The 21,966-nt window shown below is 42.3% G+C and overlaps 1 protein-coding gene across 2 annotated transcripts in view; it reads right to left on the bottom strand.

Moving 5' to 3' along the window:
- Positions 1 to 21,966, bottom strand: part of INPP4B (inositol polyphosphate-4-phosphatase type II B) — a 2,419,090-nt gene that overhangs the window by 1,227,152 nt on the left and 1,169,972 nt on the right. The window lies entirely within an intron of this gene.

Here is a 21,966-nt window from a genome sequence, read left to right as displayed (position 1 = left end):
ACTTACACGATGAGCAGCCATTCACTTGAACGTCTCTGTCGCCATTGCTAGCCAACCCAGCCATGGTGCTCTGACAAATATCTTTGGAAAAAGCATACCTACAAAGTGTTCCAAAAGTCAATTTAAAATAAAGCGAAAATAATATCTCGTCCAGGCCATTTGCACAGCTTTGGCGACATGGACTGATCCAAATTGTCACAGTTGTTGGAATGTGATGGTTAGAAGGTAACAGTGGCACTTGGGAGTGCTGGTATGCTGCCCAAGTTGCAGTGAACTCATGTGAAATACCTTGGGCCCTGGCACTTATTTTTTTTTCTTTTTAACTAAGCACCAGAAAGAAGCCAATAACACTGGAACACTGACTCAGAAATAAAACCGTGCACCTCAACAATACAGAAGTTGAACAAAACAATGAATCAGTCTCATGTTAATTGTAACTGAATGTTATGTTGATTATGGGCACTTCGGGCAAGAGCTATAGAGTAAACAGATACATATACAGAAGTACTGTGAATGCCATCAAAGTTTTAAAGTTTCTGAGCATAGTATATTTATGTGAATACAATTCTGATATATTTTACTGAAATAAACAATAGTGCGTATATTGGGAATAGCACAGGAGCTGCTGAAACTACATAACCTACCCCACATTACCACCCTTTGCTGTAGTACCTGGTTTTTGTATGTCCTAGACAGTGGTATTATTTGTTTGTTCTTGAGCTATACTATCCTGGTAAACTGGCCTGACAGACACCAATTCAAAGTGGGGGGAGAGAATGTGGCCTAACGGCTAGGGCGGTCAACCTCGGAACTGGGTTCGAGTCTTGGCAGGGACGCTCAACATTCTGTGATTCTGGGCAAATCACTTAATCTCCCTGTGCCTAACAAAAAAAATGAATGTGTCCGTCTGTAAAGTAACTGGTGCTCATGTAAAGTGCTCTGATACCTCCGGGTCTAGTTCGTGCTATATAAAACTCCACAAAACAAAGTTAAATCAAAGCACAAGCATGCTTGATTTCTATTAGTCTATTCAATGTAGCCTCACCTGCCCATCTATATAATGAGCACACGCCCTCTGAGAAGGGTGGGCCAAATCAGGGGTAAAGAGTCTACTTATAGTAGTTGCTTGTAGATCAGCTATCCCTTAACTTTCTTTTAAAAAGACTGAAGTTTGGAATTCCTAAATGAATAGACAGTCAGGGGCATCTTTGAGGTGGAATGAAGAATGACCCCGGACAATGAATGGTGAAACATGGATGCCATAAAAATATTTTCCAGTAGACTATGCAAAGCATAAAACATGCAGGTTTACATAAAATCATTTTCTGACTGGGAAAGCAATATCAGAATTAAGTTTGCAGACATATGCTCAAACTTCCGGTAAACAAAATTAACTTAGCTGCTGTATGATGAGGCCTACACAACCAGCAACCTAAGAGACACATTTAGAAAGGGCGGAACTCTGCATTATGCAAAAAAACATATTGGAGGAAAAGATCCTGGCTATTTCCAGGATCTGGTGCCCCACTACACTAGAGTAATTGATTTTTGGTTGATCTCCTCGTAACTAATCATGCAAATCTCATTCCCAGGACTACAGAATGGACGCAAATCTTTGAGAGCCAGGGCTCTTGCCTTTCAACCACTCTTAAAATATGGCCCCAGGCTGAGCCCAGCTATCTTTAATTGATGACATTTCTCAAATTTGTATGGTAGGATCAGCATTCAACTATTGACAGACCATGCCAAGGAGAGTGACAATAGAATACCAGATCTAGGATTATAATTTACATCCAGCTGGACTCCGTCCCTTTGGCCTCATTCCTCACACTCCGCCTGATTTCCTCCCAGCCCCTGAGGAGGGCAAGGTGACATATGGTGCTTATAGAAATTTCTTAGTACATACATAGATACACAATCTTATAATTTGGTGGAATTTAGATGACGGAAAATAGGTGCTTTTTTATCTTAGAATATTTTTTCACATTTGCCTTGATTCAATATGGCCGTTTCGGACTAATTTCCCGGGGAGGCAATACTTGAGTGGACGATATTTAAATCTAAGCCTGATTCTAGAGTAAAGCTAAACCAGGCAGATACAGCCACGTCTGTTTCCAGGAGACTTCTACAAGTGGCAATAAATGCCTATTTGGTAGTGGAGACTGGAAAGGCGACTTGCAAAATATGAATGTACCTGAGCTGTCAAATGTCTTTGGAGTGATCCTGAGCTAGCCCCTCACTACCGCTTGCATGTATCTAATGCTTAGCATGTAAGTGACACCACTGCCACATTTCTCAGTAGTTCATCTTGAATCCTGAAAATGGAGAAAAAAGCTTTATAGCGATGGAACATCAGTGAAGCTTCATGGGTCATAACAGCATTCTGTTTTAAAATACTGAAGATGGTTGATAGGAACAGCACTTTATTCAGCTACTTCAGATAATAGTGGAAAACATGGCAGCTGCACGAAGACACGAAGCTTGTACTTCACAAACTCCACAGGGGTCTTCAGAACATGCTGGACATTCTGTATAAATGTACTACTGTGAAATTGTAACTATTATGTCGCCTAACTGAAACTATAACCTTTGTTCATTCCTCGTTGAGGCCCTGTTCCTAAAGGAGACACAGAGGGGAAACACCTTTATAGGTCAGCTTCAAGCACCCATTCCATTTCACCGCAAGCTAAACAAAGCTTGCCTTAACTAAGCATATGCCTGAACCATGCATATACATGGTTAAGGCAGTCGACGTTCTAGCTTACTAGGTGGGCATGGAGAGGAACCGGAAGAGAGGACCTGCACAAAGGATGGGGAAACGGCTAGGTAAGTTGGGCTGGGGCTGGGTTTTAAGGGAGGGGGCCGGTTTTAGGGCTCAGGGCAGAGGGTAGGGGTAGGTTATAAGGTAGGGGGCAGAGTTTCAGAGCTATGGGGGAAGGGGAAGTTTTCAGGGCAGGGGGACATTTTAAGGGCTATGGAGAGAGGGAATCAGTATAGTATAAGGCTTTAGGGAGGGGTCATTTTTAGGGCTCGGGGGGGGGGGTCAGGTTTTAGGGCAGGGGCCAGGATTTTAGGACTCCGATGGAGGGTCTGGGGTGTAAACTTTACCACACAGAAAATTGTGTGGTGGAGCCATGCGTGGTAAAGGTATGTGTGGGTAGGAAATGCATTGTTTAGATGCATTCGTTGTTAGGGCTGCATGGTAGAGGCACGCGTGGTTTAGCCATGTGTGCCTCTGTCATACAACTGTCACAGAGACAACTTGAGGCCGCCAGTGGATGATAACTACAGAACATGACTTTATTTGAAGAAATCAGCTTCAGAAATGTAAAATAACCCACTGGGAGGTTTTAAGCACCACCTGCTACCCTGCCTGGTGTGTATTAACTGACAACGTAGGTTACTTTACTTCGGTTTATCTCAATGCAAAAGAATGCATACTTACCTATGAGAAAATACTTCAGTGAGAAACTTTTACACATATTCAAGCAACGTATGAGAAACAGCTCCCCGGACTCGCAAGCAGCTGGCTCTGACATTCTTAGTATGAATTATTAAAACTACAAAGCACTAATCATAAAATATATTTATAGTTGGAAGTATTCCTTCCTTGAAAATAGGTATCGGTCCACCAAGATTTCTGGTAAAAAGATGTTACATATGCAATTAATCCTCATGCGGTTACTCATGAGTTACGACTGCTTGTCGTCGGCAGCTATTCTATGTATGTGTCATCTCCACACTGCATCCATGGCCACTAAAATCATTGGTATTCGATGAAAAATATCATTTACCCCAATTTATGTAAAACTAGAAGGAGGTTATGTAAACATGCCCGAACTAAACATTTTACTTTTGACATTCATTCACGTATCGTGACTTTTGGGACCTTCTGTGCACCTCACCCTAGAGTTGACCCTATTATCGACAAGTGCATTAAGTCTAACCTAGCTGTTCACATACATTTTGCATATGCATCGTAATGTCTTTGTTTTTGCCCTTTATACTTTCTGGTCATTCACCAAGTATGCATAGCATGTATCTGACCGCAGCTCTGAAACTCCGTTTGGAGCTATCATCATTTCACTGTAAGCAATATCCTATTGCAATTCTATGTGACACAACACTCGCGCCAATTTTGCATCCTACTTGTTTTGTGTCTTCGTGCACAACTTGGGTGTTCTTGTCTTTGTGAATTACATCCAAGTCACAGAGAAGTAAATTATGACTTTCTACAAAAGTAAAACTGATCTATGCCTGGAAAGTGCTTTGTGAATCAGGCCCCATTACTTCAAGCTTATGTATTCCTCAGTTTAGAATCACCGTCTATCAGCAATGCTTGCATGTACTCTCTTTTTCCTCTAAAAGACAGCATTTTGTTGCATAACATAACATTTCTCTGCATATTACAACTGTACATTTGTATTTCACTTAGAATCCTCATAAAGAAGATTGGCAGGGATCATTTGACCAGTTTAAGACAAACAAATGTTTACTCAAATGTTCACTGCTGGTTTTAATATACAGGAGGATCATGTGACTTGAGGGCTGGTTATAAGACATGTCGATGTCATGGCGTTCATTTGGTAGTTCAAGAAAAAATACCAAGTTTTGCATTTTAGTTCCCTGATGGATTCAATAGACCCTCCACAGCCGTTTGCGCCCAGAGCCCTAGGCAGTTTGCGGAACATCCTTTTGGGTGACCACGACCACAGAGATGCTAGAGTGGCCTAGGCGGCACTGACAATCAGCCATGTGCTGAGCACAGCATTCAGGAAGTACCCTAGCCAGCAGTTGGAGGAGCACTAATTACCACTTTGAACACACTCAATATTCAGCACGGGTCTGACACCACACTTGGCACGGATATAACATGTATGCACAAAGTTATATTATTAAATGTTGCACGCATTGTTCTGCATTCATTTCATTATAATTAAGCAGCACATGTACTCATCAAACAGTTGATATTGACTTCTAAAGAAAACACTACAATATCCATACATATTGTGCAAATTGATCACATGAATCAGCCCCCAGTCTTCTGATTTAGCCCTTGCTTCAACATCTACCACCCACAACTATGGTTGACTTGAATATGGCTCGTTTTCATCTTTTTCTCGACTTTGTGCCCACTGTGTGACACAGGATTTTTTAAATGTGCTTCAGTGCTACCTACCACCCACACTGGAATGGAGTCCAGCACATACCATAATTGGTTTTATTCTCCTATGTTTTAAAATGAGGCTCCTCATGTATTTGCTTATCCCATAGACCCTCAAGGATTTGTCTGCTGTGACTGCCAAAACTATGAGGCACTTCAATCCGATATCACTGGGCTATTTTCATGAATTCTACGAGTGACCCACAATGAGGTCCCTGACCTCTGCATTTGACAAATGCCATAATCTGTCAGGTTTGGTTGATAAAACAATCTTCCCTGTTCTGTTTGTCTATTTATTTTCTGTAAATTAGTATGAGACCAGATAGGAATCACTCCAGTCTATTCAGTGCATGGTTTGTAATATCGATTAGGTTAAGATCTTTGGGATCAATAGCGCCGAAAAATGCCCTTGACCAGATAGGCGATTTAAATTAGGGCAGAAACATGTGGGCACAAGGACAATGGTTCAACACATTGCCCTCTGACTCTATTGCATAGTTGTTTTAGATGCACCAGAGGCTACCACTATTAAAGGTGCGAACACGGTTACTCCAAGGTACTTTTAGTTTTATCTGGATTCCTTGTTTGTCCAGGAAATGCCTTATCTAAGAACTTCCTCCTTCTGGTCCATTAATAGATTGAGTACACTCTGGTGGGAATGTCCAACCAGGGTGAGGAGAGGTTGCCTATGATGAAGCATGCCGCATCACTTGGGTGAGGCTTCCTCTTCCAAAAGATTGGTCTTTCTTCTGTTTACCCCTTTCCAAACTAGGATCTTGAGAAGCCCAAATAGGTAACCAGTGATTTATATAAATAACACTGTTGTATAAGGCATCATAAAGCCATCTTACTTTATTGACTTTTGGCTCTATTACTATGGGAGTACATGTGGTGGCTTAAACTCCCCCTCTCCTTTCTTTTGATTTGAGCTATTTTCATGACTGTCTGTAGCTCTCAGAGATTTAGAATCAGCTTTTTGGTCATCTTATTGGGTTCACCTCCATTGTTCAAGTTGGAGTGGCGTGATTTACTTGTAAATGGGAGAGTAGAAACTAGCACCATTGTGCCCTCGATGAGAACAAGATGAATAAGGCTTGCCAATAATGTGAAAATCCCCACTCTTTCAGTAACCATTTAAGTCCTACATCTTTAACATTCCAGAATCCTGCATCGTTCTTTATGGAAATGAGGTCCAGTCTTGGAAACTTTGCTACCCTTTTTGGCAATTTGAGCAACAGGCATCACATTCTATTTAAGGGAAAGTGAAACATAGTGATGTGTTTCTGGGAAATACTGAATACTCTGTCCCCAACTTTGAATAGAAACATTTTCAGAATAGACCTATTAGTGCTGAGGTCGAGTTGGTTTTTTGATTCTCTTGTTAATCCTAATATTGTCTCTTAAATTCAAGCATAAATATTCCTATAAATATTTAACAATCTGACTAGTACTTTTTATCTCTGTTTTTCTCTTTCTCCACTTCACCTCTGCACATGTTCAGGGGTGGTATCATGTGACAGGTCACTCATCCATGGGTCTGCACCCTGAGGCTGAACAGGAGACAGGTGTGGCCTCTTTCTCACTCTGCTCCTCCATTTGGGGTCCTGTACCCTCCGCTTGGGAGTGGTACCCCCAGAAAATGGAACTGTTAGGGCACCTGTGGTGGCCTCACCTCTCAGTTCCCCTGACACCGGGGGCAACTCATTCCCCAGAATGCAGTCTAGGTGCACCTGCAACTAACTATAACCCTCCTCTGGGTCACATCCCAACCGCACTGTAGGGATACCAGAGCCATAGGGAGGAAGAAGTACTGCCAAGGGGCTAAAGTTACCCAACACACCTGGCCGGTGTAGTTGTAGTAAATGTCAATTTTGATATGGAGTTGTAATTTTCCGTTTCTTTTCCAAAAGTCACATTTTTCTCCAGCACAAGATGGGCCAAATGAGTCAAATGTTTATGTGTCCTGGCTGGTAGACGCAACATTTTTGTTACTTGCCTCCGCAGTCGACGGTCCCTGTAACACCTCGCATATTATGTCAATTGAGCACAGATGATCTTCCGTACTATCCACAGCCGGTGCTGGAGCAGACTGTGCACCATCCAAGGTCTGGGTGTCAAAGGAGGAGCCGGTGTCCATACCAACAGAAGCAGATACTACCTGTGGTGGCTCTAGGAATACCGCCATCAACATGGGAATACGCTGGGGACATTGCAGAACATGGGCCGTTATAAAGTTCAGTAAAGCATCAATATCCGGTTGCGCACATGATGGGAGTGTCAGACAGAGATCCAACACGCATTCTTCTCCGCAAAACAGGCATCGGAGGACAGGTAAGATGCAGTCCATCGAGACTGGTCTAAATGACAAGAGCCAAGAAGCACTTAGTTCCCTTAGGCGAGGTATGCCTAGAAGTTGTATCATGCAATCACGGTATTTCTCTTCAGGAGTACTGTTTCCATCTCCTTGGTGACAGGGACGTCCATTGCGTAGCAGAAAAATGACAATCAGGGTACCTGCTATTAGAAACAGGATCAGCGGCAATCCTCCAAATAAGCTTCCAAATACGGAGTATCAGGATGTGGTGTGTAGGCTGCGAATATTGGCTATGTTGCCCCTTTTCTTCTGAGCGGGCCGAGTCTTACTCTTCTTCTTGTATGGGGTAGGGTGCCTTTAAAACAGTATAAGTGTTCCTGGTACGTGAGCGGAACCTCAATGTCCTCATACGGACAATATTCCGCTGGTGGTTCATTTTCTGTGTAAAAATGAAAAGTTTTTGTTCTTGCATTTGCTGCTGGGAATGTAACCCATGAATAAAATACCTCTATTCTTTATGATTTGTGTGCCTCAATCACAAAAGCTGCTATGCCACCACTCGGTGTTAAACCATGCGCAAGCAGCTTCAGTGTGACTGCATTTCTAACATTTTCTGCAATTTGAATTGCATCTGCGTTTTCCTCATCCGCTGGAAGATTTAGTTCTTGCACAACCCCATCCCCTTCCTCAGTCATTGTTTTATGAAAAAGAAGGAAGAGCTTTTCAATGAAACTGAGAAAAGGTGTTTTGCACAATTTTTAGAACACTGTGTCCTTCAAGCTTGATTAACCAACGGCCAACAAATAGGATATTTCGCCTACTCAGCTGTGGCAGAGTTTTGCCCACCCATTCCAGACGTCTCTGGTGTTTTGTGAATAGGGATTTCTGAGAATAGCACGACTGAACTACTGAGATTCTACTGTTAAATAAGTCCCCAACCAACGTTGGTGGTGCCATGTTGTGTAGTTCCTGTAAAAAGTATACAGGATCTGCGCGTTTAGACAACATATACTGTAGGATTGGTGGCAGACAAACTCTGATCACCCCCACCAGGTATGTTGGCCTTTTGTACCAACTAGCTCACAGTGCCATTAGAATCTCCTCTTACCAAGGAGAGAATAGTTCCTGGCAACCCTTGAACATGACAACCCTGATCCCTCAGGACTTTGGAAACAATATACTACCTTTCGCTCAGTCACTCGTGCTTACTTAGTCTGTCTCAGAGAATTATACAGAATAAACAGGCTGGGCGTTTTCAATAAGAATTTATTGAACAGTTGTTATTCTGGTGTAAAATAGATGTGCTGCAACAACCGTTAGGCAGTATAAGATATAAATGATTAGCAGGACTATAAAGGCAAATGGATGGTATAGCTCTACCATCTTACAATAATCATGAACACATCCGAGTATATAAAACACATGATAAAAAGATGCATACTCCTACAATGCTTCCCTAACTAGATGTACCTGTACCTAGCATGGAGGTAGGTGTTAAGCCAAGAATCCCTCTAGGATTTAGTCAACCCCATTACCTGAAGCGAGAGACTGTGGGACCCCGTCCTGATCTCTAGTTGAACACGCCGCAAGGGATATGTTAGACCACTGCGAGATGGACTGTCTGCAAGCAGGAACCTCAGCGTCTCTGGTCAGTGTTTCGGCTGGGAAGTCTCAGTCTCCTCTGTATTATCTTAGCAAGATGTGATGTATATATACCCATAGGTCTCCCCTTGGGTCCTAACTTGCTGTGTTACTGTGTCTGCCTAAAGATGATGTTGGGCATGAACTTTGTACATAGATTTTATACAGGAGATGGTAGTCCTGCTGTGCTTCCAAGAATCCTTATGCATAATGTATGAGATTTCAAACTAGGAAAACACGCGTTCTGAATGCAGTGTACTATCTAGGTAAAAGGTCAATCCCTGTAAACCGTGACAAGTGTAATGTGGGGAAGAATATAGGTGAAGGGTAATGAAGTTACCGAGGCCTATATTATGGTACCTATATGGAATATAACAAGGGTGGTTTCTTAGGACAGACAAAGTCCCCCTGCTTGTGCCCTAGCTGGGAACATTCAAAGCAGCAGGGTTGGAAATGGGGCTCCCTGGGCCACCGCCCTCTCGAATCTCCTCCCTGTTTCTCAGAAGGGGCATGGCATCCCTTTCCTCCACTCTTACCCTTACCCTGGGACCTGTCTGTGTCTCCCTTGACCTCCCACTCACTCTGGTGGGGGGACTAAACCATCCTTCTTGGGGTCACTCCCACATACCTTCCTGTGGACCCTGGTGCTGGATCAGTGGTCTGCCTTGTTAGCAAGCTCTCTGAAGTCAGTGAGCTTGCTATCAACAAGGTGTTGGCACAGATCTGAAAAGGAAAGACTGCACATATGCTCTGTTGAAAACAAATTATACAGCCCCATGTAACCTCACTGCCATTCACCCAACCATCCAATGCCTTGCATAAAGAATACACACAATCCACCCAGGTCTGTTGAGAAATCTTCTGACTATCCCTGAATTTCTTTCTGTATTTCTCTGGGGTCAGACCAAGCTTTCAGCAGTATACATATCCTGTCACTCCCTTCTAGGGCCTGAAGAGTGTCCCTCTCCTTACTAGGGATATGTCTCAAAAGACAGCCCTCCCCCACTCTGCTTCAGGGACTTTATGCATATGGAGGGCATCTGTCAATGTTGTCAATTATGTCTCCCACCATAAAATCAGACACCAGACCCTTGGGTATGAGGACCCTCCTGTTGGAGAGCATGGAAGAAATGCTGCCACCGTCACTGCTGGACTTCACCTGCCTGGGTTTGATGTTCAGCATCATCATTTTCTCCTCAACAGCCAATCTCTTGTGGCTCTCCTCCATCCCCAAGGCTAGCTTTTTCTCCTCTAAGGCCTTCTCTTTCTCCAATTTGAGCTTAGCCAGCTCCAATATAAACTTTCTCTCCTCCCTCCTGTCCTTCAACTCCTCTTGGTATAGACCTTTGGATAACACACTGCTCCTTTCCCTTTAGGGGGCCCTCATTCCTGGAAGTAAGTTGCCTTCCTCCTGCACCACAGACAGCAGCCCAAGGCTTCTCTTAGACCCTGGTCCTAATCATCCTCCTCATACTTGGACTCCTCTGGGACTCCATCGAATACAGCATGAGCTTGAGACCAGGCTCTCAGTGTCTTTTGCAGCTCCACCTTCCTAGTGAAGCTCTTTACAGAGCCGGCCAGCTCAAACTCCATTCTTGCAGGCACAGATGTAGAACACCAATCAGAGACATGAATTAGAGTAAAAAGCAAGAATGCCAAGCAGGGAGATTTGAAAAGTTAAAATTGCAAATTGAAGAGAGTAGAAAAAACTGAAAATGGAGATCAGAGACAACTGATTAGAATAGGCCTAGATGTGGGTGGTAGTGTTCACTAAATTACTGTAAGGCACTGCACAAACACAAGTCTTATCCCCCCGCTGCCACCAACATTAGAACCTGAATCTCTAGTTGGAAGAGGTACGTAGCCTGTCCATGTAGGGACCACAATTCTAGTCAGGGTATGTCATAAGCATAACCTAAATTAACCTGTGCTCATGCTCTGCTAGCCTGGCGCAAAGCAGTCAAGCTTAACTTAAGAGGCAATGTGTAAAGTATTTGGGCACACTTAAAACAAAGTAAGCCAGTGAAAACGCCACACCAATTTAGAAAAATAGTTTCCTCTATACCGTATAACACAAGATCAAAACGACAAACATCCAATGAGTACTTTTTAAGTTATGCACTTTTAAAATGATAATGGTCAACACAGTGCTTAGGGTTACAAGTGCTGAGAAAACACTCACATTTGGGAAGTTATTTATGGTCACGCTTACAGGGTTACACTTTGTAAGATCCTAGCAGTGGATCATCAGAAATGTGGTTGCAAGATATCTGAAAATCAGAGCTCCACAGTCACTAGTACAGAAGTCTTCAACTGGTCCCTCGAGACCGTTGCACTGTGGCAAATTGAGCCGGCTACTCACAGCACTTTACAATTACAGGGACTGCACGGGTCTTATCATACACAGTACCTTGCACGGATGGGCCACCGATGTTGAGGAATCCAGGCGTCTGTAACAATACAGGAGCCGAGCTGAGGGGGTGTAGGTGAGGGGGTGTAGGTGGGCCTCGGAAGCTGGGCCCTTATCGTCATGTTTTGGAGTTTCCTGAAAGGGGGTTGTGGACGGAGAGCACCTGGGCCACGCACCACTGGGGAGCAGCGCTGAGAGGCACTGCAGCGGTGTCGAAAAAGGTGGTGGTTCCGATTGGCACACAGAGCCTGGGAAGAGGGCAGTGCATATCTAGTATGAAGTGCTGTTCTGGGGAAAAACAGAACACTTGATCCTTCCGCAAAGGGTAGCGCTGGTCTCTTAGCAAATGTGAGTTGGCAATCAGGCACATGCTGAGCTTTGTCAAGTCCCACTGCCAGACTCCTGGGGTGCAGAGTCTAAAGCAGGGGGGGGGATGTTTTTGATGATCCTGGGACCTCCTGATTTGAGGACAATCCAGCAAATCATTGGAATTACTTAGGATTCAAAGGGTGGTTAGAAATAGGTTCAGTCCCCTTCACTGGCAGGCAACAGGCCAACACAGCAGAGCAAGATGCAAAGAGGCAGTCGCTCCTGGCAGCCCAGCAATCAGGTAGCAGCAGGCCAACACAGCATATCCGTTAGCAAAGTGGCAGTCCCTCCAGCAGCTCAGCTCTTCTTCATGGCAGAGTGTCCTTAGGGGTTGCTCAGATGCGGATACAAAGAGCCCGGTGGAAACTGAGTGTTGGTCCCTAAATTCATCTCTGTGTTCCTGCCTGCGGTCTGATGGTAGGCTCCTACCTGGTAGCCGAATGGTTCGGTACACTTTAAAGGTGGAACGGGGTCCCTGTTCCCTGATGGATTTGCTAAAAAGTGAAGTGGCAATGAAACAGGTCAGCTGTTCAGCTAAACATGGTTCAAAACATGGTATGGATTTCAATAATGAGTGCAGGCACTACAAAGTAAAGACGGGTGCACTGTGCCTTTTCGTAACTCATTTTTAACTCTTTAGTGCCTGTGAGGAAGATGTTCTCCTCCCTTTACGGAGATCAATAAGGAGTATTTTTAGATAAGTATCACACACAATTAGTGGTTTTTAGGTTACACACATACACAATATTCTTCCAAACATGTTTTGGGTGTTGGTTCTGTTCCCTCTTGTAGGAAAGTGCAAATGATGAGAGAGTGAGCAAGTTGGCGAGAACCTGCCAATCGCTCCTTGGTGGTTGCTTACATGAGGCACTTCCTATATATAAACTCTTTCACTTTCCTTACATTTGTAGGATTCACCACAATGCATGGGACCTGCCTTAACCTTTTTAAGGAAAACACATATATGAGCTGGAAAAAAAAGGCAAAGATCCTTGAAAACCTTGACTTGATGTGCGATAAGGGCTTTTTGTTTATGGTGTAGAGTCTCCTTAAGACCCAAAAGTGAACTGAGTACATGGTGTCAGAGGCCCAGTACTTATACCCATTTTAGCCTTTGAAGTAGGAAAACGTCAAAGAGACCTTTCAACCTCACAAGGTTCCTGCCCTTCCTTTCCTGGCTCCAGAAGCAATACAGGGGAGTATGCAGCTCTCTGTGTAAGGACAGGCACAGACCTACTCCGGTGCAAGCTTCAGCTTCTCCCTCTCACTCTAGCCCGGGGAGACCCATCAGTCTGATGATGGGCCATCAGGATATGCGTAGCACTCCTCAGCACCCTGTATTCGGAGACTGGCTAAGGCACAGAATGGTTAAAGTAAGAAAATGCCAAGTTTCTAAAAGTGCAATTTTCAGACGTACAATTTAAAAGTGGACTTCATCATAAGTTGTGATTTTAAAGCTTCAGACAGTTTCTCAGATCTCTGCATTTCAAAAAGTGATGGACAGTTTTCAAACGGTTAGTCCTTTGTATATAGCCATTTTGCTAAATATTTTTGGTGACATGGCCATTTTTCATTACATTTGGTCTGAACTTAGCACACTAAACTCAGGCTGTTCATTTCAAATTTCGAGCAGATTACTCAATGTGGAGCAAAGTGTTCAGGGTAATCCAAAAATAACATCTCTAAATTTAAGTAGATGTAAAAGGAAGTACACCAAATCTGACATGATGATAAACGTTTACTTAGAATTGATACTTTTTTGTTTTATATTTGTATTATAGAAACTATTTCTAACAATTAAAATTCCAAATTAATTTGATTGGCCAAGAAATCCATTTTCGCATTGACCATGAGTCTGGAAACCTGTGCAACCTGAAAATATTCTCCTTGCTACTATTTTCTCATAGCAAAGAACCACGTTCTTTGTGCAGCGAAAATAGATATGGGATATGTCCAAAGGCTACAGCCTGCACGTACAGTGGACAGCACACATCATTACTTCTGGGAATACGGGAATTACATTCAGGCCTGCAGCAGATGGCTGACGGTTGGGCACAGTGTGCTGTGGGCGCACAGGGCACGGCTACATGCTACACCCTACACGCATTACCCACTGTGCATGGCCAAATCTTACTTTGTACAGCGCCAAATGATATGCTGCAACAAAACCAAGAAAATTAACTGTAACATTTTTTAAAGAATTTTTGTTACATGAAAACATAAAAATTCTCCTAAAAACACCAGGTTAATTGCCTTTACGATTATGAAGCAAAACATACACACCATGGGGGAGTGCCAGTTACGGAGACAACGCAACAATAACTAATTCCCAATTAAAATCTCAAAACCTCACACAAGATGTTATAGACAATGCAAATCGGTTCCAAAGCTTATCACCTTGCCACACAACGTGTCTGTTCTGGACTCAAGAACACAGGCTCAGTGAGTCTCTATAAACGAGAAAAGCATAAGAATACGTTTCTTACACTCACAGGGGAATCAACAAAAAAGAAACATACCTTTTAATATAGTATCATGTCTGTAGAGTAAGCTGTTTCTAAAGCTCATAACAATATTTTCTATGTGTGGCAAGCTTAAAAAATCTACCGAAAAAATTAACAAAATATGTAGAATGCGAGATAAACTACAAGTTCATACAAGTTTACTGAGCAGACATTACATTCATAAACTGATCCACAATAGTTTTCGACTTTTAAACAACATAGCACAATTAACAGAACCCCAACAAGTGGTCTAAATCACTGTAATTGCTTATCTTACATGGTCACCTAATTATCAGAGTTATTGCTGTTCACAAGAATGTACTGTCTTAAAAGAACTTACCACAGATGATTATTAGACAACATCGGTAGATATTAGAATGTCATTAGGTGTTATGTTACAAATGATAAAGTGTATCATTCCAATACTGGGTAGTGAATTGTAGCAAAAACAAAAGTGGACACAGAAATTGTGCTTCATTCACAGACTTTGTCAGTCTTGACTCGACCTTCCAATCAACAGGATATTAGGAGAAATCGTGTATGAACTGCTCAGAATGCGATTTCAGTTGCATTTATAGACAAGTGTCTAGATGGCAACATGTACAAATAAAACATTGGATTTTAGGTAATTTTTCTAATTAAACTAGGTTGCATTTGGGCTTGGGCTGATCAGACAAATTAATCCCAGAGGTCCCACAATTTGTCTTTTCGCAAGACCGCTTTCCCTGGCAGGGATTCAAAAACTATCATGAACTTTGATTGCAAAAAAAAAAAAAGAATAACTAGTGAATTTTTCAAAAGACTGAAGAGCAAATGAAGCCAGTGGCAGCCAAGGAAGATTAATACCTTTGATTTGCCTTCCATCTTTTTTATTTTCCACACTCTTCATGGCTGCCCAGACCTAACTTGGCTACTTACATGCTACCTGCAGCTTCGATTCGATCCGAGCACAGCGAACTGTGGCTGTGAAGCAGTATATTTTTAACGCTCCCTGCTTTGGTCGTTTAGACATTCTCCCTGCAGGTTTGGTTGGTCATGAATCTTAGAGGTGCAATCTAAAACCATTATGAATCTGCCTGAATAGGCGTCAATACTTCTACAAATCTTAAATCAGAAGGCTCAATGATTCCTGACCCAACAAACTGTCTTGTGAAGTTTGCTTTGACCATGTCCTGGCCATTCAACACAACATAGGATTACAATGTTTGCTTTCCGAATGTTTACTACCAAGCAATGAGAGAGAGGCCTTTTTATTGTCACCCGTGGATTTCTCATTTGTTAAGGAGTGTGCCACAATTCCTTTCAAGTAATGCAGAGCTCTATTCCTGATTTAATTCATCACAGAGATATTGTCCTTACTATACCAGGACTTAAACAGTCAGGTGAGAGAACTGTTTGACTGAAGACATGACCACATTTCTTCAATTATGGAAGTAAATGGATTAGCTCCTTTACTCATTAAAAGTAAGTTTGAATATAGGTGAGAAAGAAAGCAAAAGAAAAAAAGAAAAAATAGAATACAGCTTAGGTCGAAAACAAGAATTGACAAAGCCAATAGATCTGGCCTCCACTGTGCTTTTTATATGGTAATACTGAATGCATCACACAGTGAGACTGTATGCATGTTTTTAGGTTTCCAATGGAATGGTGCCTGCACCAGTATTAGTTTTGGTTTGAAATGGTAGTTAAACTATTTTTGCAAACATACTGTAGTTAAAACATACTCCAAACATAGTGAAAAATACTTCAGGTCAGCCATCTTCCAGTATTGGCTTGATACATTGTTAAGCATATCATCGATCATCCCACAGTAGCATTTTAATGGCACTACTTTCTATGATGTGTCTTTTGTGGAATGCATGGGGAACTATTTATACCTGAAAAGCAAACCCTGCCATCGAATATTTTTTTTTCACTAAATCACGGATTTTATTTACCTAAAGCATTTTTTGAAATGCAGCAGGAATATTTTATTTGCTTTTGAAATTCGCGGACATCGGAGACCTGAGTTTTCCGCACAACCCAAAGATCTAAAAGGCCAGTATTTCTTTCCTTTGGAGTTCCATGAGGTTGCTACTGGCAACCAAGCTAGAACCAGGACAGCTGCAGTTTTACTATATATCATGCAGGTATTATGTTAAGAATTTATAAGCGCACAAATATGGTTAAGGTGTACTGGTGTTGAGAAAGAAAACAGCTACTACAGCAACTAAACCTACAAAAGTACAAAACTACCGAAAGCTCAATCCTAACATTCCCATCTGGAAGAAGGATTATAAACACTGCAACCAAATTTTTAAAGACTTTCTAAAATGCAAATGAATAGTGTTTTTCCGTGGGATAACAGGTATGTGTGCTCCATAACCTCATTGCCACCACTGAAAAAGCCCTACCGACTAAACGAGCACGCACAACTTTGGGGTCTCTGAGGAGAAAGGTACCATAGAGCAAAGGGCCCTCATTGGAATGTGCATCTTAAACATTTTCCTTAAGTAAACAGGACCAGAATAATGAATAGTGCAGTGCACTATACAAAGAGATTTAAAAGCAATCCTTTTAGCCACTGGAAGCCAGTGTGCAGTACATGGTGCAGAATAGGATGAGGCATGCCTGGGTAGCCCAGAGCTAACTTGGCCGCCATATTTTGCATATGCTTTAATTTATTCAACATAGCCTAAGCAGTGCCCAAGAAAATGGAATTGCAGTAATCAAGCTGATAAAGAATGTTAGCTTGAACCACTAACTGTGGATCCCCTGACGGCCACAGTGACAGAATGTTCCTGAGAACCTTCATGAGGAAAAAACAGGGAATGGTCAAGTGATTAACCTGCTTCATCAGAGTAAAATTGTCATCCAAGTAGAAACTCGGATTTTCCACAAACTGAGCTGGGAGAAGGGGATACGATCCAGTACAGGGCTAGAATGTAGAAGGTAAAGGTCTAGCTAACCTAAATGGTGCCGCATACAAAATCTCAGTTTTGTCAGTATTAAACTTCAGATCATTGGAACAGAGCAAAAATGATACCACCGACATACATTGAGGAATGCTTTGAGGGAGGTCCCTGTTTTGTCCAGGGCAATAATTAAGGGTCATCCATGTAATTCATATATGTGATACCAAAAGATCTGATTGGCATAGCCAATGGATGACTCTCAATGTCATTCATTGGCTATATATTTATTAAACAGGGTGGGGCTGAGGGCGGATCCCTGAGGGACCCTTGGCCCAAAGCTCTGAAGGATGGCATGGAGGAGATGGACCACCTGCTGTCTATCCTCAAGGGGAATGGAGTGAGAAACTGAGTCAAGTTCCAGGGACATATCCAAAAGAATTTAAGCTACCAGTTCCACCCTATCAGTTGACAGCCTCCAAATCATCCAAACTGCTACTAAGGCAGATTCAGTGCTGTAGGCTAGAGGGAAGCCATAACTGTCCCTGCTCAAGGATATCACTGCAAGGTGTTGACAACAAAAAGAAGAAGCGAGATGGGATGAAATTTAGCAAGAACAAATATATCTGCATCCGCTTTATCACCAGGGGGGAAAATAAATGTCCATTTCAACTCTGTTGGTATCCAGGCGCTGCGTAGAGAAATGCTGCGTACTTACAACAAAGGCTGTGCAAAGGCCAATTTCTCCTTCTTCCAGAACTTTGGGGGGATGGGCTCGAGGAGAGCACCTGACTTTACTGTAGCTGTAACAGAGGTAACTTGTTCCAGTGACAGTATTTCAAAATGATCCAATGGAGAAATCCCAATGGCCTCCTCCATATCAGCATGCATACCTGGAGCCCCCAGCAGGCAGCTACTTAAAGGGTCAGCAGGTGCCTTCTCCCAGTTAGATATAGACACCTTTCCAAGGTACCGATGGGCCTTAGTTTGTCCTCAAAATAGAAAGAGAGCTAATCTGCAATGCTCAGTAGAAGAAGACACAACCATGTGAAGTAAGTGACCTCACAAGTTAAAAAATTTCTTTAGAGGAAGGTTCAGCGGCAATAATTTGTTTACCATAGAATCCTGCTTTAACTGAAGCAACCAATTTCTTTTTGCTGGCCAGCACTTGCTTCAATTTCAATTTGCCCTTTATAGAGGAAACACTACACTAGACTCTCTCAAGTCTCTTGCACCCTCTTTTCGCCTCCAATAAGGCAATGGTTTACCATGGTGCAGAAGGTCCAGTGCACTTCGGAATACCTTTTTTTTCAAAGGTAAGACCACATCAAGTGCTGTTTCCACCCACTGCGTATAGTTATAATAACCGTTTTCCAAAGGATAGGAGTTAGAGGGTCTTTACCCCCCTCCAACTGACTAATGAGTTTGGGAACGGAGAGTTTACTCCAAAACCTCTTAAACTGAGGTACCCTGGAACTTTGTTGCCCCAGAGAAATTCTCGGGCGAGGCTTTAAGATAACTTTGAAAAGATAGTAATGTGTCCAGACATGCAGGATGGTTTCCACCCCTTCCACCAACTCAGTCGGTCCAAAGACCAAATCCTAAGTATGGCCTTTGAGATGTGTGGGGCCCAACACTTTCTGGTATAACTCTTTTGAATGCTATACCATCAATAAGGTCAGTGACTGTGAAGGATGGAAGAACTCTGTCCATATATTAAAATCCTCCACCACTCCCAAGTTAGAGTGGGAGTAAGACAAAGGCACAATGCAATCAAGAAAACAAACTACCAAAGACAACTGCTGGCTCTGGATAATGATCACCGACTGGCCCCCTTAACAACATTTTAGAGGAGGAGGAGATTGAATATCCTAATAACTCTGCTAAAGAAAAATCAGCAAGAGAGAATTCTTTAGCAAAGTAATCAAAGCTAATGATTACAGCCACCCCCTTCCTGGATTATTGTAATGCCTTATTACTGGAGTCCCCGAGTTATTTGATCACGAGGCTCCAGAGAATTCAGGCGGCAGCAGCGAAGCTTGCATTGACAAGACCACGTCAGTCATCAACAAACAAGGCGTTAGCAGAGCTACACTGGCTCCCAGTGACCCAAAGGATAATGTTCAAGTCTCTGTGCATTGTTTTTAAAGCACTAAATGGACTTGGACCTAAACCACTTCAGGGTAGGTTCCGGTGGTATGCACTGGTACGTAGCTTACGTTCTGCGTCCGCCAATCTTGCCATTATCCCAAAGATAAAGAGATCTACAATGGGGGGACGAGCGTTTGGCGTGGCAGCTGCCCACCGCTGGAATAGTCTTCCCTTGGAACTGAGGCAAATGCAGGACCTATTGTTGTTCCGAAAGAAAGTCAAGACTTGGCTCATTCCTAGAGCATAATCATTCGGTTCAGCCACACTGCTTACCCGCCAGCATCTTACTTGTATCTTAGCGCCAGGATGCCCGTAGGGTTACAGCGCACTTTATAAATGTCGATACAATACAATACGAGAAGGGGGATTATGAGGCAACTAAAAACCTAGTGGGAAGAGGACAGCTAAATCAGGGGTGGATCGGTGAGAGTGCTGGAGCAGGGTTTTCTATTTAAACCCAAACATCAGCTTATATTTTTGTATGTCATAATTAAAATGATTAATGATTAATTACTAAGTATTAAGTTTTGTCGAGAGTTTTTAATTAATCAACCTTACTAATGAAAGAACTACACGTGGGAATGCAATTGCATGGCTAAATTAATAAGTGAACTAAGTTGGTGAGCAAATTAATTAAATAAGTGTGGCTTATGTGTTATTTGTTATGTGATTGCGCTTTAAAATAATATGCTTTAATGCTTCTTTATGTCGCAAAAGGCTAGATAAATACATACACATAAGGGTATTAGTGGGAATTAACACTGTATAATCAATATGATGTAGTAACGTTGTTTTATGTTTCTTTTTAATTAAGTTATCCATTTTGGCCTACTAAGAAAATGGCCGACATCTACAGCCTGCATTTGAGTAGATGAAATATGAAGAGAGGCCTCGCTGATGATGACCTCGGCCTCTGTCTGAGCTAAAAGTTATGAAAAGATGACAACTCTGGGATGGTCGCCAAGTTATCCTTGGTAGAGAACATTTGTCACAACTGAACATTTTTGATAAACTTGCGGTGGCTTCACTGCGAGTGATACAATTCCGGAGAAGAGCATCCATGCATGTTGCAAAACTAGTTTGGACTTCCTATTTCCTTGTTTTTATTTTTGAGATATCCGAGAGCGGAGATTTTTCTAATGTTGCAAGCTAACATCCTTTCCTGCTCGCTCTGCTCAGCGGACGTTTTAGAGCTTGTTTGTAACTTTTAATATGTAAGTTTTAGTATAAATATAACTAGACTAGAGAGGGTCTGAGGCCACTTCTTCCTGAACTTATGCTCAAGAGGATCGATGCTGACTGAAAGGACGGCAACTCAAGACTCTTTGATTCTTTACTGAGAGACCTGTCTTAACTTAGAATACGACATTTAGCCAGAATAGGTAAATATGAGAATAATGAATTTGCAATTGAATGGCTTTCTTATGAATTAATTTAGATAAAACATTCTTGTTTGAATTTCAGTGTCGGGTGGTTATTTCTTTGTTATATTATTGAGATCTCAAATGTGTTTAAACTGTTTAAATCATGACTCGAGACAATTCAATTTGATTGCATTGTCCTCAAATTAGATGCAGATTGATTTAGGTGTTCTCTCTTATATTCAGTGTGAATAGAGTAATAGAATGAATGTTGGTGTAATGGGCCCCACCAGCGTATGATGAGTGTATGTGCGCATGACTGTGAAATTACTCTATCCGTGGAAGTAGGGAGAATTTATAAGTTCTGATCTGCAGCAGTTTCCTGGTAGCAGTATGATGGTTTTGATTATTGTCTTGATCTGATAGATTACTTGTACATAGGCTTTTGGATTTATTGATTTATTGATTGATGTTGATACATGTACTAACACTAAATGTTGAGGTCGTCGTATTGAGTTATATGTAGTGTGTACGGCTTCTGGGACGTAGGGAGTCGGTGACGGTTCCGTAGTAGGGCAGAGGGAAGTGAGTGCTGCAGGATTGTTGGCCCTGTACGAATGCAGGGAAAAGCGTGTGACAATTGAAGTTGTGCGTCGCATTGTCTGGGTTCGATTCAGTGACATCGTCGTGTGTTACTACTAGAGACATATTTTCTGTGTAAGAGAACTGTATATGATAGCGAAAGATATCTGTGAAACTCTGGTCTTAAGGTTCGCCGTTAAAGCTTACCGCTGGAGAAGTAATAGGTATTCTTTGAGCTTGTTTGAAGGGCAGAGCAGAGGTAAGCGCTGCTTTGTTAACGTGTGTTATAATTCTGTATTGGGACAGACTGTTCGCTGTTCTCGGGAAAGGCAGGATTCTGTGTAAATGTACTACATTTTCTGGTGTGAAAGTGCGTGAATGTATGGGCATTTAGTTGATTGTGAAGCTCTTTGGAACATTCCGAGAGAAAACAGTTAATAGATGCATGTTAGAAGGGCAGAGTAGAGGGATGTGCTACTGTGTCAACGAAAGTAATAATTCCGTGGTAGAGCAGTGGTAAGCGCTGTTCTAAAGAGAAGCGGGATTCTCGTGAGAAAGGTCTTTACTATTCTGTGGTTA

This window comes from Triturus cristatus, chromosome 2_2 (assembly GCF_964204655.1).
Source record: "Triturus cristatus chromosome 2_2, aTriCri1.1, whole genome shotgun sequence".
Classification (NCBI taxonomy): domain Eukaryota; kingdom Metazoa; phylum Chordata; class Amphibia; order Caudata; family Salamandridae; genus Triturus; species Triturus cristatus.
This window is presented reverse-complemented; position numbering and strand designations above follow the sequence as displayed.